A 19,514-nucleotide genomic window follows, 5' to 3' on the forward strand; every position below is an offset into this window, starting at 1 on the left:
GGGAGCAGAAGGTCTATTGGAGAGAATCATTGGAGAGAATTTCCCTAATATGGCAAAGGGAACAAGCATCAAAATCCAGGAGATGCAGAGAACCCCCCTCAAAGTCAACAAGAATAGGTCCACACCCCGTCACCTAATAGTAAAATGTATAAGTCTTAGTGACAAAGAGAAAATCCTGAAAGCAGCCCGAGAAAAGAAGTCTGTAACATACAATGGTAAAAATATTAGATTGGCGGCAGACTTATCCACAGAGACCTGGCAGGCCAGAAAGAGCTGGCATGATATATTCAGAGCACTCAACGAGAAAAACATGCAGCCAAGAATACTCTATCCAGCTAGGCTATCATTGAAAATAGAAGGAGAGATCAAAAGCTTCCAGGACAAACAAAAACTGAAAGAATTTGCAAACACCAAACCAGCTCTACAGGAAATATTGAAAGGGGTCCTCTAAGCAAAGAGAGAGCCTAAAAGTAGTAGATCAGAAAGGTACAGAGACAATATACAGTAACAGTCACCTTACAGGCTAATAATGGCACTAAATTCATATCTCTCAATAGTTACCCTGAATGTTAATGGGCTAAATGCCCCAATCAAAAGACACAGGGTATCAGAATGGATAAAAAAACAAAACCCATCAGTATGTTGCCTACAAGAAACTCATTTTAGACGCGAAGACACCTCCAGATTTAAAGTGAGGGGGTGGAAAACAATTTACCATGCTAATGGGCATCAGAAGAAAGCTGGGGTGGCAATCCTTATATCAGATCAATTCGATTTTAAGCCAAAGACTATAATAAGAGATGAGGAAGGACACTATATCCTACTCAAAGGGTCTGTCCAACAAGAAGATCTAACAATTTTAAATATCTATGCCCCTAACGTGGGAGCAGCCAACTATATCAACCAATTAATAACAAAATCAAAGAAACACATCAATAATAATACAATAATAGTAGGGGACTTTAACACTCCCCTCACTGAAATGGACAGATCATCCAAGCAAAAGATCAACAAGGAAATAAAGGCCTTAAATGACACACTGGACCAGATGGACATCACAGATATATTCAGAACATTTCATCCCAAAGCAACAGAATACACATTCTTCTCTAGTGCACATGGAACCTTCTCCAGAATAGATCACATCCTGGGTCACAAATCAGGTCTCAACCGGTATCAAAAGATTAGGATTATTCCCTGCATATTTTCAGACCACAATGCTCTGAAGCTAGAACTCAATCACAAGAGGAAAGCTGGAAAGAACCCAAATACATGGAGACTAAACAGCATCCTTCTAAAGAATGAATGGGTTAACCAGGAAATTAAAGAAGAATTGAAAAAATTCATGGAAACAAATGATAATGAAAACACAACAGTTCAAAATCTATGGGACACAGCAAAGGCAGTCCTGAGAGGAAAATATATAGCAGTACAAGCCTTTCTCAAGAAACAAGAAAGGTCTCAAGTACACAACCTAACCCTACACGTAAAGGAGCTGGAGAAAGAACAAGAAAGAAACCCTAAACCCAGCAGGAGAAGAGAAATCATAAAGATCAGAGCAGAAATCAATGAAATAGAAACCAAAAAAAAATAGAAAAAATCAATGAAACTAGGAGCTGGTTCTTTGAAAGAATCAATAAGATTGATAAACCCCTGGCCAGACTCATCAAAAAGAAAAGAGAAAGGACCCAAATCAATAAAATCATGAATGAAAGAGGAGAGATCACAACTAACACCAAAGAAATACAGACAATTATAAGAACATACTATGAGCAACTCTACGCCAACAAATTGGACAATCTGGAAGAAATGGATGCATTCCTAGAGACATATAAACTACCACAACTGAACCAGGAAGAAATAGAAAACCGGAACAGGCCCATAACCAGTAAGGAGATTGAAACAGTCATCAAAAATCTCCAAACAAACAAAAGCCCAGGGCCAGACGGCTTCCCAGGGGAATTCTACCAAACATTTAAAGAAGAACTAATTCCTATTCTCTTGAAACTGTTCCAAAAAATAGAAACGGAAGGAAAACTTCCAAACTCATTTTATGAGGCCAGCATCACCTTGATCCCAAAACCAGACAAGGATCCCACCAAAAAAGAGAACTACAGACCAATATCCTTGATGAACACAGATGCAAAAATTCTCACCAAAATACTAGCCAATAGGATTCAACAGTACATTAAAAGGATTATTCACCACGATCAAGTGGGATTTATTCCAGGGCTGCAGGGTTGGTTCAACATCCGCAAATCAATCAATGTGATAGAACACATTAATAAAAGAAAGAACAAGAACCATATGATACTCTCAATAGATGCTGAAAAAGCATTTGACAAAGTACAGCATCCCTTCCTGATCAAAACTCTTCAAAGTGTGGGGATAGAGGGCACATACCTCAATATTATCAAAGCCATCTATGAAAAACCCACCGCAAATATCATTCTCAATGGAGAAAAACTGAAAGCTTTTCCGTTAAGGTCAGGAACACGGCAGGGATGTCCATTATCACCACTGCTATTCAACATAGTACTAGAAGTCCTAGCCTCAGCAATCAGACAACAAAAAGAAATTAAAGGCATCCAAATTGGTAAAGAAGAAGTCAAACTATCACTCTTCGCAGATGATATGATACTATATGTGGAAAACCCAAAAGACTCCACTCCAAAACTGCTAGAACTTGTCCAGGAATTCAGTAAAGTGTCAGGATATAAAATCAATGCACAGAAATCAGTTGCATTTCTGTACACCAACAACAAGACTGAAGAAAGAGAAATTAAGGAGTCAATCCCATTTACAATTGTACCCAAAACTATAAGATACCTAGGAATAAACCTAACCAAAGAGACTAAGAATCTATACACAGAAAATTATAAAGTACTCATGAAAGAAATTGAGGAAGACACAAAAAAATGGAAAAATGTTCCATGCTCCTGGATTGGAAGAATAAATATTGTGAAAATGTCTATGCTACCTAAAGCAATCTACACATTTAATGCAATCCCTATCAAAATACCATCCATTTTTTTCAAAGAAATGGAACAAATAATCCTAAAATTTATATGGAACCAGAAAAGACCTCGAATAGCCAAAGGAATATTGAAGAACAAAGCCAAAGTTGGTGGCATCACAATTCCGGACTTCAAGCTCTATTACAAAGCTGTCATCATCAAGACAGCATGGTACTGGCACAAAAACAGACACATAGATCAGTGGAACAGAATAGAGAGCCCAGAAATCGACCCTCAACTCTATGGTCAACTAATCTTCGACAAAGCAGGAAAGAATGTCCAATGGAAAAAAGACAGCCTCTTCAATAAATGGTGCTGGGAAAATTGGACAGCCACATGCAGAAAAATGAAATTGGACCACTTCCTTACACCACACACGAAAATAGACTCCAAATGGATGAAGGACCTCAATGTGAGAAAGGAATCCATCAAAATCCTTGAGGAGAATGCAGGCAGCAACCTCTTCGACCTCAGCCGTAGCAACATCTTCCTAGGAACAATGGCAAAGGCAAGGGAAGCAAGGGCAAAAATGAACTATTGGGATTTCATCAAGATCAAAAGCTTTTGCACAGCAAAGGAAACAGTTAACAAAACCAAAAGACAACTGACAGAATGGGAGAAGATATTTGCAAACGACATATCAGATAAAGGGCTAGTATCCAAAATCTATAAGGAACTTAGCAAACTCAACACCCAAAGAACAAACAATCCAATCAAGAAATGGGCAGAGGACATGAACAGACATTTCTGCAAAGAAGACATCCAGATGGCCAACAGACACATGAAAAAGTGCTCCACGTCATTCGGCATCAGGGAAATACAAATCAAACCACAATGAGATATCACCTCACACCAGTCAGAATGGCTAAAATTAACAAGTCAGGAAATGACAGATGCTGGCGAGGATGCGGAGAAAGGGGAACCCTCCTCCACTGTTGGTGGGAATGCAAGCTGGTGCAACCACTCTGGAAAACAGCATGGAGGTTCCTCAAAATGTTGAAAATAGAACTACCCTATGACCCAGCAATTGCACTACTGGGTATTTACCCTAAAGATACAAACATAGTGATCCGAAGGGGCACGTGTACCCGAATGTTTATAGCAGCAATGTCTACAATAGCCAGACTATGGAAAGAACCTAGATGTCCATCAACAGATGAATGGATAAAGAAGATGTGGTATATATACACAATGGAATACTATGCAGCCATCAAAAGAAATGAAATCATGCCATTTGCGACGACGTGGATGGAACTAGAGCGTATCATGCTTAGTGAAATAAGTCAATCGGAGAAAGACAACTATCATATGATCTCCCTGATATGAGGACATGGAGAAGCAACATGGGGGGCTAGGGGGATAGGAGAAGAGTAAATGAAACAAGATGGGATTGGGAGGGAGACAAACCATAAATGACTCTTAATCTCACAAAACAAACTGGGGGTTACTGGGGGGAGGTGGGATTGGGAGAGGGGGAGCGGGCTATGGACATTGGGGAGGGGAGGCGAACCATAAGAGACTATGTACTCTGAAAAACAACCTGAGGGTTTTGAAGGGTCAGGGGTGGGAGGTTGGGGCAACCTGAGGGTTTTGAAGGGTCAGGGGTGGGAGGTTGGGGGAACAGGTGGTGGGTAATGGGGAGGGCACGTTTTGCATGGAGCACTGGGTGTTGTGCAAAAAGAATGAATACTGTTACACTGAAAAAATAAATAAAATGAAGAAGTAAAAAAAAAAAAACTTTAATTAATATAAATTTAAAAATCAAAACACTTAAATTTTTGTTTGCAAAAATGCTATTTTTATTCTTAAATATTCAAAATTATCTACAAAAATTTAAAGGCAAAAGGTTAATTATATTAATGAATGTAATTTTAATATAATTATTTAAATAAGCTGAAATGTATTTTTAATTAATTAAATATATTAAATATTTTTCTAAAAATGAAACCATTTGTAATTTTGGCTTGAAAGGTCACCTTATCGCCAGCATAAAGACTCAGTATCATGAGGCACCTGGGTGCCCCAGTCCGTTGAACATCTGTCTCTTGTTTTTGGCTCAGGTGATAGTCTCAGGGTCACGGGATCCAGCCCCACGTGGGGCTCTGCACTAAGCATGGAGACTGCCTGGATTCTCTCTTCCACTCCTTCTCTCCCCACCAACCCCCACCCCCCCTCACCAATCCCACTCACGTGCCCTCTTTCTCTCAAAAAAAGACTCGGTATCATACCACACTTCACACTTTTTACTGATAGACAGACAGATAGATAGATAGATAGATAGATAGATAGATAGATAGATAGAGTTTAAGAGTAATATGAATTTCTTACTATTGTAAAACCTTCTTCAGCCACCACATTCAACTGCGTTCGTGAGTATTTTCAGAAACACATTTTGAAATATGAGGTAAAGCAAGAAAATAGATGCTTCACACTGTTGGAAATAATTTTGTACTTCATTATGCAAAAGTTTTTTGAAATCTGAGGAGCAGAATTTATCAGATTAATGTATCTTTTCTTTTACCTAAATACTTCATCCACTCAAATCTTTTCCACACTCCAAATCAGTGCCTATTTACAAAGTCAGCAGCAGCTTATGCTTCAATCAAAACTTTACAGAGTCTGGATGCATTGCTGACCTTCTGTTTTGCGATCAGAGGGCAAGAAACATGGGGAAGGGTTCCTCTGGGGCCTGAACAGTGGTTAGCTGCAAGTCTGGGTTGCCGTGTGCTAACACCGAATGCTGAATCACAAAGAATGTAGGCCTGTGTGTCTGTTAATAAGTTGATGCTTTCTGTGACTGTAGTATGTAGGACCCTCCAACACTCTTGCGTGGGGATAAGGACAATACTGCGTACAAGGTCCTATATGATCTGGTTCCTGGGTATCTCTCCATCCCATCTCTTGTCACTTTCTTCCTCTATCATCCCAATGCAATGAGATCTGCCTTCTTTCAGTTTCTTGATCATAACAGCCATCTTGAAAACCTCCAAGGACTTGTGCTCTCCTCCTCTATCTGGAATGTCCTTCCTCAAGATATTGAAGCAACTTACTCCCTCCAGACTTCATATTTCTGTTCAAACCTCACCTTATCGAGGCCTCCCTTGAATGCACTATCTAAAACAGCATTCTCATCACTTTCTATTCGTTTACCCTACTTTATTTTCCTCTTCATACTACCTAATAATTAAAAATATTATTTATTTCTTTATTGCCTGCTTTTCCCACAAGAATGTCCTACTTTTGTTCACACAATGTAGTATAGCACATTCTCAATAATTGCTTAATATATGGGAAGCACTCAGTAAGTCTTGCTTTCCTTTTTTTTCTGCAGCAGTGTATTCTTTGTGGCATTTTGGTGGTGGTGGTGGTGGTGGTAGGTGGGTTTTACTATTCAAAGTATCATTTTGGTCAGGGAGAGATTTCTTAGATGGGATTCCTTAATCACTGTGAGGAATAATTGCTTGGAGTTTCTCATACGTGAAAACAGCAGAGATGCGCCAGGTGGAGGCCTGACTTGTAATCCCCAAATGAGGGACAGAAGACAGAGAAGACTGTCTCAAAGTCATGGGAAGAGAGTAAATAACAGCTATAACCTCTAAGACCAGATCACTTTGAGAGTGAGCCACACCTCCAGGGGTTATCACTGTTGGATCTAGTTAAGGGATTCCCCGCCCCTCCCCTTCCTAGCCACACCCCTTTCTGTTCCCAAAAAACTGAGGTCACCATCCTTGCTGTCTACATTCCCTTTTCCCTTTTCCTACCACTTGCTGGAGCAAGGAGCATATGCCAACCACTGTGCTTAGCCCTTGCCCTGTTCTGCTTCATTTAACCTTCACACCGACCTAAGCAGCTGCTATTGTTGTCCACATTTTACAGATGAGGAAGATGACATTTAGAGAAAGAGTAACTACTTTCAAGGCTGGCAGGTATAGAGCCAGCTTTCTTAAAAAAAAAGTTCTGTTTCTCTCTGAAGTCCATGCTCTTAACCACTATGCCTTCTGTCTCCTCAAATTTGCTTTGGTTCTTCAATTCAACCAACATTTGCCAGGACCCTCTAATGGAAGGCTGTGATAGATGCTATGGGGACACGGGATAATAAGACACAGTCCATATACTTAGGTTCTTTTACTCTGAACAGAGAGGCAAGATTTCCGCATGCCAAACCAAGAACAAAGACTACAGTGTAGGAGTTCTCAGAGACATGAGAGTATGGATAAAAAGTGCTCTAGGAAGATGGGGGAAAAAAGGAAACATAAGAGGGGACTGTAGTAAGGTGAAGAAGTAAAGATGGGTGAACATTTGAACCTCCCCCCAAAATATGGCAATAGAGTAGAATATGGCTCTATGGGCAGAGATACATGTGTGGATGATGTTTTCATTTATTTGTGTATTTACTGCACAAGATTTATTGATGTCGTATCACATGCCTGGCAGTATGCTGAGTTCTTGGCAGACTAAAATAAGTGCTTTGCAGGGGAAAAGTAAATGGCCAGTGAAGAGGACAGATCTGGGCACTGCGAAGAATGGGAGGCTGCTTTCCTGGCTCCAAAGATGCCACTAGGAAAAAAAAAAAAAAAAAAAAGGTGTTCAGCATTCTTTCTTTACTGCTCAGAGCATAAGAACATTTTGTAATCAGGAACCACGAAGTGTCCCCTGGAGAGCATCCATCCAGTGCCAGGTCAGAGATCAGAGGTTCCTCCTTGTACCTGCCTGGGGAGACACACTACAGTAGTCAGAGGAGCGGGTTTGAATCTTGACCTCCAAACATGAGTTCTGTGTCCCCGGGTAAATGGCTTGACTTCTCTGAGCTTCATTTTTCTCAGTTATAGAATATAGAAGATAATCCTTACTTCACAGGGTTGCAGCGGGGATTAAATGAGATAAAAATCTATATACATGCTGGGCACATAGTTGGGACCCCAAGAATAATAGTTCCTTTCCCCTTTCCATTTTCCTTAGGAAATAGTTTCTTGCTCTCTGAGCAAGGAAGTATAAGGAACTGTGGTCTGACTTTTTCTGAAACTAAGTTTATTGATTTCACCCACTCCTGCCAAGTGATTCCTACCATTTAACTTCTTTTGCAAGGTCTTATCCTCCCTGAGCTCTCTCCAACCCACCTCTAGGCCCCAACCCACCCCACTTACCTTCACCTTTCCCTTAGATTCAAAGCTTCGGCTTCCCTACCCAGGGTAAGAATCCACATGGAGTGTCTTAGACTTATTTGAGCTCATGTAGCAAAATCATTATAATGGGTGATCCCCTGCTTTCCCCTGCAATAATCGGGCTCCCTCATTGGGATAAATGACTTGGCCATCAGGTTTATAGTTTACCCATTTGGGAACTGGATTATTGCTTCATAAAACTGTGCTACATGGTACTATTATCGTTTAATTATGTTGCCTAAAGAAAAAAAAAATAAAGATTGCCTTTTTGAACACTACTCTCTAGCACCACCCTAAGTTTTGTGGGAGCTGACTCCTTCAGCACATTTCCTGGCCTCAAATATCTTTAAGGTTGGAAGGTCATTCTGTCGGGCATGCTCTCCTTCTCCAGGCACCTCTCCTCAAAAGAGTAATTTGATCTCTTTTTTAACATGCTGTTTCAAATCTCCCAGAAAAATGTGTTAGACTTTATGGCAACATTTTCCTTCCCAAAAGCATTAGGTGTCTCATGGTTTTATATATGTGTGTGTGTGTGTGTGTGTGTGTGCATACACACACACAGAAATATAATATACATTTGTTATTGATATATACAAATATATATACATTTGTCATATATACATGTCATGTATATGTATGTATGTATGTGTGTGTGTGTGTGTGTGTGTGTGTGTATGACAATGCAAGAACTGAATTTCCTTATATGCTATGTGGGTGTTTAAAAGAGCACCTATGAAAATTATTTTTCCATAACCATCTAGTAAAAGATGCATTCTTTGGGGTTAGTTGGCCTTGTCTACTACAATGCAAGTGCAATTTAAGATGTCTGAGGAAAGACGGAGTGGGAGGGAGTGCAAATGAAGCAACACTTGCCTTTAGGCCATTACTTGGGAAACAGACCAGTGTTATTTACCAGCTCAATATACTATTCTCTCCATTTTCAATAGGCGTGAAGTTTTTGAAAAACTGTTGCCCTGGGAGGAGTAATAGATTCAGTTTCATTTACATTTTTGTATAAATAAATTTATCGTGTCTGATAGGACCTTTCAATAGACAAAGCAAGTAATGATGATGGAGACGCAAAGATGAAATGCTTAATGCTCAGCTCCACAAGATTGCTGCGGTTCTGTGCAACTGTGGGTTATACCCCATGGAGCAACTAGTAAAACGTGGACCCATGCACTGGGGAGAGGAAAGTCAGGAAGGCTCTGAACAGCTGGCCACGTCAAGGTGCTTGAAGGAAGGGTAGAGTTTGTATGGATCCAGGGAGCAAAAAACAATATTCCAGAAGGGTGAAAGGACGTAAGGTGAAGTATTAAGGATGAGCACAGCTGCCTGGACAGCTTCCTAACTGGCCCTCAGTGTGGTCTCCACACTGCAGTCAAAGCGGTCTTTCTAAAACATATACGATCATCCCGACCCTGCTAAAATCCCTTGTCATCTTTTCACTGCACTCAGAATAAAGTCCCAAATCCCTAGTACATCTACCAAGCTCTGTGCCTGGTACTGCCCTCTCCTTAGCCTCATCTTATACTGTTTTCTCCTCACTCTCTTCTCTCCACCCATAAACGCAAGGAAATACACTAGCATTTTAATAACAGCTCTCTAGGGGTCATCGGATTAGGGGTAATTTCTATATTTCTTTCTGCTTGTCTTTCAGTTTCTAAATTTTCTACAGTGAACCAAGATTATGTTTTTAGTAATAATAATATTTTTTAAAAGGCCTAGAAAGTTGTGTGAGAGGAAGCAGTTTAGGAGGCAATTTTGCCAATAATTCTGGAGGCTTTAGCGAGGGCTAGTAGGATAAGAGCTAATGGAGAACAGGAGACACAGAGCTGCAGCGACAAAATGGCCCAGAAGTGACAAAAGACAGGGAAGTCCTGGGGGGCAGGCTGCAAAGGAAAGCAAGACTAAAAGAAAGGTAACATGTAACATCTATTTTTATGAAGGGTGTCTGGAAACACAAGAGACAGAGCAGTGGTTCGGGAGGGAGGCCGAAGTAAAGTCCATTTTTTGTTGCTTTAATTTGATTTGAGTTGAAGATCCTTCGATACTCACCAGGAAGAGCACTCTCCGTCTCGGCGTCTATCACATGTGGTCTTTCAGTGGTTGCTTGGGCAATGATTGTCAAGGGTTACAAAATATTTTAAATGAACTTTATTTTCAACAAACTTCGGTCAGTTCCCATTTATTAAATGTAAATGTAAATGTAATTACAAAAATTAAATGTAAATGTAAATACATACATACCTACATACATACACACATACATAAAGATGAAACTATCATAAGGATGAAGGTGGTTGGGAAAGGTCCTTTTATTATCAACAAATGACTCAAGTCTCACTATGTCCAGCCTGCTTTCTTATTTGTTATTTCTCTAATTCCTTCCAGCCTCCAAATCTGGTTTGTCTTGTTGATATTGTTGTTGTTGGTGGTGGTGGTGGTGGTGGTGGTGGTGGTGGTGGTATGTGTATGTGTGTGTGTGTGTGTGTGTGTGTGTGTGTTTTCCCCCTCCGGATCTCTATATTGATGCTAATCCACAAAAGTGGTTCCCAGTGACCTCTGGAGTCTTTTCAGACCAGCTCACAAGGACTCAGTGAGTTAGGAGCTAGATAAATACATATTTTCAAAGAGCATTTCCCAGGGGTCTCAGGAGCTGGAAAGGGTTATTTAATTACATCACGAAGAGGCTAAAGAAATCAATGCTTGGTACTTTCAAGCTACACAAAAACTCCAAGAGTTAACTAACCCAAATCTCACATTTAGAGCAGGAATCTGAAGCTGCAGGGGGTCAAGGATCTGCCCAGTGTCCTCCACAAAATGATGGCTGAGCCAGGGTTGACAACTCAGGTATTCAGACTCTCAACCCAGTGCTCTTTCTATAGACAATTATTTTTCTGACAGTGCTCCTGACCAAAACAAAGATCTTTCTCCTAAACCTCCAGAATTCCAAACTTCCTTGGGAAATGGGCTTGATGGAGTTCTCTTTAGTATTAGTATTATTTTTTTAAGAAATCTTTTTTTTTAATATTTCATTTATTTATTTGACAGACAGAGATCACAAGTAGGCAGAGAGGCAGGCAGAGAGAGAGGGAGGAAGCAGGCTTCCTGCTGAGCAGAGAGCCTGATACGGGGCTCTATCCCAGGACACTGAGATCATGACCTGAGCCAAAGGCAGAGGCTTAACACACTGAGCCACCCAGGTGCCCCTTATTTTTTTAAGAAATATTAACAAGGAAAAAAAAAAAAAAAACCTACCTTGGAAATGATAAACATGGCATCAGCAAAATAAATTCCCAGCTTTATTGGAACCAGAGTTATTCCTTAGTGCTATCTGCTATGTCCTAAATGATATATGAGACCTATATATTTAATGGAGTAAAATGGGAGTAGATATTAATTAAGTGCTGTTTTTAACAACCTATTGACCAGCAAGGCTATTTCTGTGTTTGGTTGGTTGGCTGGCTGGCTAATTGGTTGGTTGGTTGGTTGGGGGTTTTTTTGGTTTTTTTATTTGTTTGTTGGTTTTTTAAGATTTTATTTATTTATTTGACACAGAGAGATCACAAGTAGGCAGAGAGGCAGGCAGAGAGAGAGAGGAGGAAGCAGGCTCCCCGCGGAGCAGAGAGCCTGATGCGGCGCTCGATCCCAGGACCCTGAGATCATGACCTGAGCCGAAGGCAGCGACTTAATCCACTGAGCCACCCAGGCGCCCCGGTTGGTTGGTTTTTCCAGAGCCTCAGAGCCAGATCTCATGCTCGGGTGCAAACAGCTGGCTGATGGACAGTCAACATGTCCACCTGCCCAGGTGTAGCAAGAAGGGTTTTCTTGCAGAAAATGGCAAAATCCTGCCTGATGACCCTCCCCAGTTCCTTTCTTTGGCCCTCTACAGATGTTTCTAGGGCCCTGATTAGCCCCTCTGTATTTGGCCCTGCTTCTTAGGAGCTAGTCTTTCTTAACCCCATACCACCTCCTCTGATGACTCAGTGACATCATAAGGTTAGCCCAGGCCATAAAACTGCACAACTGACTCCAGAGAAGCAACCCTGAGCTCCAGAGAGCATAGGATGTACAAATCCTAAGAGGGATGTGACCTGATTTGGAGGGTAGAGGATATGCCTTGGCTTTGTGCACCTTTTTCTTTTTAACTGGCCTTTTATGACATAACCCAGACATCCAGTCACCAAGAAGAGATAGCCTAAAAGTAATATGATGAAACTGCTGTCTCTTAAAGAGCGAGCAAATGCATTTTTACCATCAAGTTACCAGGCCTCTGGTGAGAGAGCGTCAGGACCTCAAGTAGAGCATGGTCCCCAAATTATAAGCAGGATTTCAAAAGAGATTAGTCCCATTCCCTGCCACCAATCACCCTTTCTCCACCTTGAATTCAACCACCTTCAAAGCCCACTGCCCACAAGATGGACATTGTGGTTTGGATAAGAGAGTCTGAACACTGGAAAGCTCAAACATCAACCTGGGTCAGTTCATTACAATAGACATAAGTGGCATCAAGACTCCCAAACACAGTTAAATTTGACTTGGAGGACCTGCCACCAGGTGCCAGCTTAGTGTATACTGGCAAAAATAATCAAAGATCTTTAGTCATGGGGATAGTGACCCTATCGCCCAGATTTAGCTGATTCTATTATTTTAGTAAGTCAGTTGATTCCTAAATTATATCTCATACGTATGCAATGTGAACCAGGAACTGGAATGGCACAGTGAACAAGGCAACAGATTTGTGAGTCAGAGAGAAAAATGGCTTTTATAAGCTTTAAATCTGTTAAGTGTTTTAACTTCTCTAACCTTGTTTTTCTCATCTGTATAGTAAGCATATTCCTTATACTTAACTGACAGGATTGTGGGAAAATGAGAAAAATCATGAAAAATCTCAAAACAGTATTTATTTGATAAATGTTAGCTATCACTATATAAGTAAACATGATTTTATGTTTAAAGCTTTATGAGACCTTGATTAAAAATAAATTCACAAATCACTCCTTGACCCCATGATCTAATTTTTGTTTTGGAAACCAGTCATAGTAGACATAGATAACTGGAAGAATCAAGATATAAAGGTAAATTACACAACAGTGCTTTTCTCTCTAAGTACATCATTTCTTTTTTTTTTTTTTTTAAGATTTATTTATTTATTTATTTGACAGAGAGAACAGGAGCCAGGAGAGGGGCAGAGAAGCAGACTCTCCACTAAGCAAGGAGCCCAGTGTGGAATTTGATCCCAGAATCTGGGATCCTCATGACCTGAGCTGAAGGAAGACATTTAACCAACTGAGTCACCCAGGCACCCAAGTACATCACCTCTGTCGGACTCTAAATCTATTCATCAATGTCTTTTTCTCCTTATAAAAAATGTAATGCCATAGAGTTTATAAAAACAAATCAACAAGTCAAGGTAATAACTGAACACAGGTCAGGAGAACATGACCTCAGGCCTGACTCTACCACTCCCTGCATGACCTGCCCCGTCATACTCTGTGAGATTTGGCGGCCTCTTCTGTAAGATAAGGGCCTTAGAATGTGCCTGAAGGTACTTTCCAGCCCTAAGGTTCTAGTGATCACTATTTTTGTGATTTAGTAAGATTCATAAATAGTAGTAAAGGGTTCTAACATTAGTGATTGACCTCTGCTCTTGGCTATGCAGAGAGCCACATGTGAGATGACAACCAAGTATCCAGACAAACATGGGATGGGGTAAGGTGACAGTGACAAACTCAGCAAGGCATGCTATTCAGTTGCCAGGATGGCAGTGTCCTGGGCCAAGTTCATAAAGCAGTAGCTATCCCTGCAGCTAGTCCTGCTGTCCCCAGGAATGGGGCCTCCACATACCTCTCAAGATATTACCCATATCCTTCTGGCGCATGGAGCACTGGCAGCAAGGGATATCCTGGCTCTAATCCAGGCCACCAGACAAACTTCATCAATACGAGAGTAAGCCCTCAGCCTGTCCCAACATCATTGTTCCTGGAAATAAAACTATCATCAAAATGTCTTCAAAAGGGGCACCTGGGTGGCTCAGTGAGTGAAGCCTCTGCCTTCGGCTCAGGTCATGATCCCAGGGTTCTGGGATCGAGCCCCACATCAGGCTCTGCTTGGTGGGGAGCCTGCTACTCTCTCTCTCTCTCTCTCTCTCTCTCTCTCTGCCTGCCTCTCTGCCTACTTGTGATCGCTGTCAAATAAATAAATAAAATCTTAAAAAAAAAAAGTCTTCAAATGGAGTACAGCCGCGATGCAGTCCTTGACAGTATGCCAAATAAATGCTTCTCCAGACACAGTCCTCAACCATGAACCAATAGCAATTATCATTAGTTCATCACAATACCAAGAACCCAGATGAGGCCTCAAAAGCCTTTTAAATATCAATCAATCAGATGTGCATTGGATTGAAATCCTACTTGTCATAGCTAATACAATTTTAAGTTGTAAAAATAAAATTTTATATACATATATATATATGTATATATATATATATTCTGATATCAGCTATGCTTTTAAAACATGCTAAAATGCTAACACTATCTCTGGGTGGTGGAATTATGGGTCCTTATTTTATTTTACTTTATTTTGTTTTCCAAGTTTTCTGCAATTGACTTATATTCCTTTTATATTCAGGAAAAAATAATTAAAGAGAGTTTAACAACAACCAAAAAAATCCTCTTGACTGATCTTTGGCAATGTTTAAGAGAGACTACAAAGCTTGACCATTCATTTGGAAGACTAATTTGAATGAATTGAATGCTGTATTGAATTTGCTCCTTTGAAATGTCATTCCTGTGGCAGTTTAAATCAAATTGTTTAAAAAAATATTGTTAAAAAAAAACACAAAAATCAGAAGCCCTAAATTCTAATCCTAGTTCTGCCCTCTTAACTAGCTTGAGTTAAGATTGTGAGTAACTCACAGCTTGTCTGGGTCTTCCAGTATGGGACTAGAATCAGATTCCCCATGTCCAAACCCTACCTCCTCTGCCTTCTAGCTGTGTGACCTCAGGCTAGTGACTCCCCGCACCCCCCACCCCCCCACCCCACCCCCCGCCGAGCATCAGTTGCCAATTCAGAAATTGGGAATAATAATTGTCACTCCTCCCAGGACCTCTGTGAAGATAAAATAAGACAGCCTATCTAGGCCTTTAGCCTTATGCCAAACACTCTGAAAGAGCTCACGGTACATTAACTGAAACCATTATTATTACATTTCTTGTCCCAAAGCAGAGGGAAAGCTACAATATTCTTGAGGTGGGCCTTCCATGAAAGGAACTGTGTCTCTGCTCTTCAGTGCTCTGTCAGAGGCCTAGCCAGTTCTTTCCCACAGAAGCCCAAACTCTGCACAATGACCAAGCTCTTTCTGTTTGCCCTTGACATCCATTTCTTTCCCACTGTTCCTCCTAAGCAGCCTCTGAGATCGCCAGGTTTCCCTGGGGGACAGGAAGGGGTAAAAGAAAGCATGTAGTGCCTGCTGACATCCATAGAACATCAAGATGACCCCTCTTACCTTTAAAAGAAATGGTTTGCATGTGTGGCCCAAGACAAAGGGAGCAATGTTGACTTTTATTTGTTAGACACTATCTCGGATCCCCTGAGTTTGTTTGATGAATTGTTTTGGGTAGATAAAATAGCCCTGTTCCCACTCTCCCTGATTCTGCCACTGAGAGCAGATTAACAAAAAATGTGCTCTTCACATCGGAAAATGCAGCCCTACAAAAACAGTTCTTGAGGGAGAATTTTTTTTTTTTGGTCTCTGCTGATAATTTTCCCACGCTTTGTGGACAGCCCATGCTGGCCTGAACTTGGGGTCACCTTCTCTCATTTGGAAGTGTCAGGAGGACTTAAGGTTGAAGACCCTACACACAGTTTACAGCTAATGCTGGAACAGATGGAAGAGAACCCAGGAAACCCATGGGGAATACAGAAGACCAACTCCCACTCTCTGTAACCCATATGCTTACCACAGAAGAGGACAGACAAGAATGACCTTTGGCTGCCAGAAAATGGAGCTCAGAGAAGGCACAAATAATGGTTGCAAAAGGTTATATAGCCCAGGGGTTAAATGCAGGGTCTTTGAAGTCAAACAGACCTTGGTTCCCAACCGTGGCATTGCCCCTCACTCAGGCAGGTAACTTTACTGAGGGTCAGCCACACAAGAGAGAGGAAGACTGACCTCATAGAAGTTGTTGTAAGGCCCAAAGGAGATGATGGAGCCCAAGCACCTGGAGGGTGAAAATGGTGGCTTCATTAATAATATGTACATCCTTGGTAGGGGCTCTTCTCTAGAGCAGGAAGCATTTTACCACGATAGCACTCCCTTAAAGAGAACTCTTTTCTTTAAACAAGGTTCTGGGGCACCTGGGTGGCTCAGTGTGGGTTAAACAAGGTTTAAACAGGGCCATGGAGAACCAATGAAATCCTTGCACATGATCTACACTCTGTAATTATAACTGATATTAAATTATAAAGGCTGATGGTTATTGAGCAGTACTATAGACCAGGCACCATTCTAGGGGTTTTTCATGCATCCTTTTATTTGATTCTTAGAGAAATCCTTGTAATAATAAGTATTACTATTATTATCCTCATTTTATTTAAAAAAACTGAGGCTTAGAAACTTGCCCAAGGTTACTCAAGAGAGTAGATGGCAAAGCCAGAATTTATCTATGCACATACATGATCCATTTCATGCATATGGGTTTGTAGTCACTAAAGACTCTAACTCTTTTCTATAGAAAGATGTTGGGATAACCTTTTATCACATCACATTAGCCCTTAATCCATGACCAGACTCACATCCTACTTTTGTACCATGTCTCACATTAGGACCCGATTGACACTGCCTAGAAATCATACTGAAAAGTTTCTCCAACTCAACCCTGAAAAGCCCTCATTTTATCAATCATTCAATGGTACATCCCCCAAACCCTCAGAGATTATCACTCAGTGCCCCACTTTATAAATACGAAAACAAGACTTGGAGAGGTGGAATAACTACATCAAAGACAAACAGCCAGCTCCCAGCCCAGCCACGTCTAGAAGAATATAGCTCTCCAAATTCTTTGCTACAATTTCATGCCATTACCTCTAATATCATAGTCTTACTTGCAGATGAAATGTGGGCTTTCACCAGGGTTTGGTAGTCTACCTTCTATCCCTCTTTCCCAATAGATGTGCCCATATAACAACAGAGGAGTCTTCACCATAATCTGACAAAACGATACCTGCCACCATGCCAATGACAATACCGACATGACAGTATGACATAGCTGTCCTAAGTATAAGGTACCCACTCCTTCCTCTAACTCATTTCCTGAGCCCATCCTTCTCTTCTTGCTATCTTGGTGTTGGGACCCTTGGTTGGGACCATGCTCATCCAGCATACTAAAGCATAAGTCCACTGTGGATGTTTCTCTTCTTATCTACAAAGACCTTTGTTGGTGGGTTCTAGGATGTAAAGATCATGAAGAGGATGAATGTTCACCCATTCATTTCGTAACTCAACAAATACTTGTTGAGCACCGATCATGCAGCAGGCATTGGACTGGAGTGCTGGAGTAAACACCCAGATGTGATCCCAGATCAGAACCCATAGCCCAGAGGATGACACAAACGTTAAGCAAACACACCAACAAACAAGATGATGGTGAATATGCAGTGAAAAATACCAAACTCGGTGTTATGCAGAAAATATTAGAAGAAGCTCAGCTCAGAGCAAGTGCTCAGGACAAGGCCTCTCTGAGGAGGCAATCTCTGACCACATGACTATGGGATGCTTGAGTTCTCTGTAAGAACAGCATGGGGACTTCTCTTCTAATTCTGTCCCTGGCTACTGTTCCAGATTTTCAGCTTGTCTCAAATCATGTTTAATATTTCTTTAGTTATAAAAATAAAATATACTCATTTTAGAACATTTAGATACTCAAAAAAAAGATAAAAGAAGTAAAGTTAAATGGCCCACAGACTCATCCTCCCCTTATTGTTAACTGACACATTTATGTATCTCTACCACTATAACAAAGAAACTTTCATTATTGAAAAGAAAATGCATGGACATGGTAAAAAAAAAAAAAGAGAGAGAGAGAGAGAGAAAGAAAATCCAAGGCAAAAGAAAGGAGGGGAAGGGTCTAAAAATTAAGATTTTCTACTCTATTCTTCCACTGTAACCACTACCACCCCCAGTTTTATTCCCCAGAGTAAAAGTTTTTTTGTGTGGACTTGAAATATTACGTTTTTACATGAAATGATATTATTCAATAGAACTTATTCTGCTTCTTGCTTTACTATTTAACAATATATCCTGGAGAAGCAAGTAGAGATCATCTTTATTCTTTTTTAATACCTATTAAAGCCTATTTTTACATAGCTGAGACCACATTGTATAATAATCTTGCATCCTGTTTTTTCACTTAACATTACATCGTTAATTCTTATTTCATTTCAAATTATTTGTAAAAATTAAAAATATATATATTTTAATGACCACAAAGCATTCTACTATATGAGGAAACCATAATTTACATAAACATACCTAATTATGCATAAAGCCATCGCTGTGTTTCTCTACTTAAAGAATCTTGCATTCGTTTCTATAAAAATTTATTGAGACCTCTTACAAACCCAGCATTGTTCTCTAGTCTACTACAATATACCAAAGATAGATATGATATGCATATTAATATCCTTAAGAAGAAGAAGAATATGCACTGTGCTATATACAAAGGCTTTCTAGATGATCCCATCATGAAGCAGTGTAAATCAGCTCTGCTGCATGCTGCAAGACTAATGCCTGTTGTTGCTATTTTGCTCTTTGGCTTATTTCTCCCACCACTGACCTTTGCTCACCCCTAGAGTGATAAGATAAAGAGAGACAAGGACTCAGAAAAAGGGGCAAAGAAGACCTCTTTGACGGCTTAGATTCTAGACCTTGTTCTCCTGTCTTAGTCAAAATGTGTCCTCCAGATGGTTCAAAGGAATCTATTTTAGGTACAAGGCTAAGCATAAGCTGGTAATAAAATGTCCATTTTTATGGCCTTGTTATGGGCATATATCTTTTAGGAACCTTGCAGAGAAATGGCTGAGACCAGAGAGAATTTGAGTGCCCACCTCCATTAGACAGTTCCCTATCCAGAAGCACATAATTTACTGGGTTAGTATATATGAACGCAGGTTCTGGAGCCAGAAGGCCACTACTTACTAGTCAAGTAATTTGACCTTTCTATGGCTTCAGTGTCCTCATCTTTAAAATAGGCAATAAAAACAGAACCTACCCTGTTGGACTAATGTGAGAATTTCACGAGTTAATTTCAGGTAAGTAATTTAGAACCATGCC

The sequence above is a fragment of the Meles meles genome, chromosome 3 (assembly GCF_922984935.1).
Source record: "Meles meles chromosome 3, mMelMel3.1 paternal haplotype, whole genome shotgun sequence".
Classification (NCBI taxonomy): domain Eukaryota; kingdom Metazoa; phylum Chordata; class Mammalia; order Carnivora; family Mustelidae; genus Meles; species Meles meles.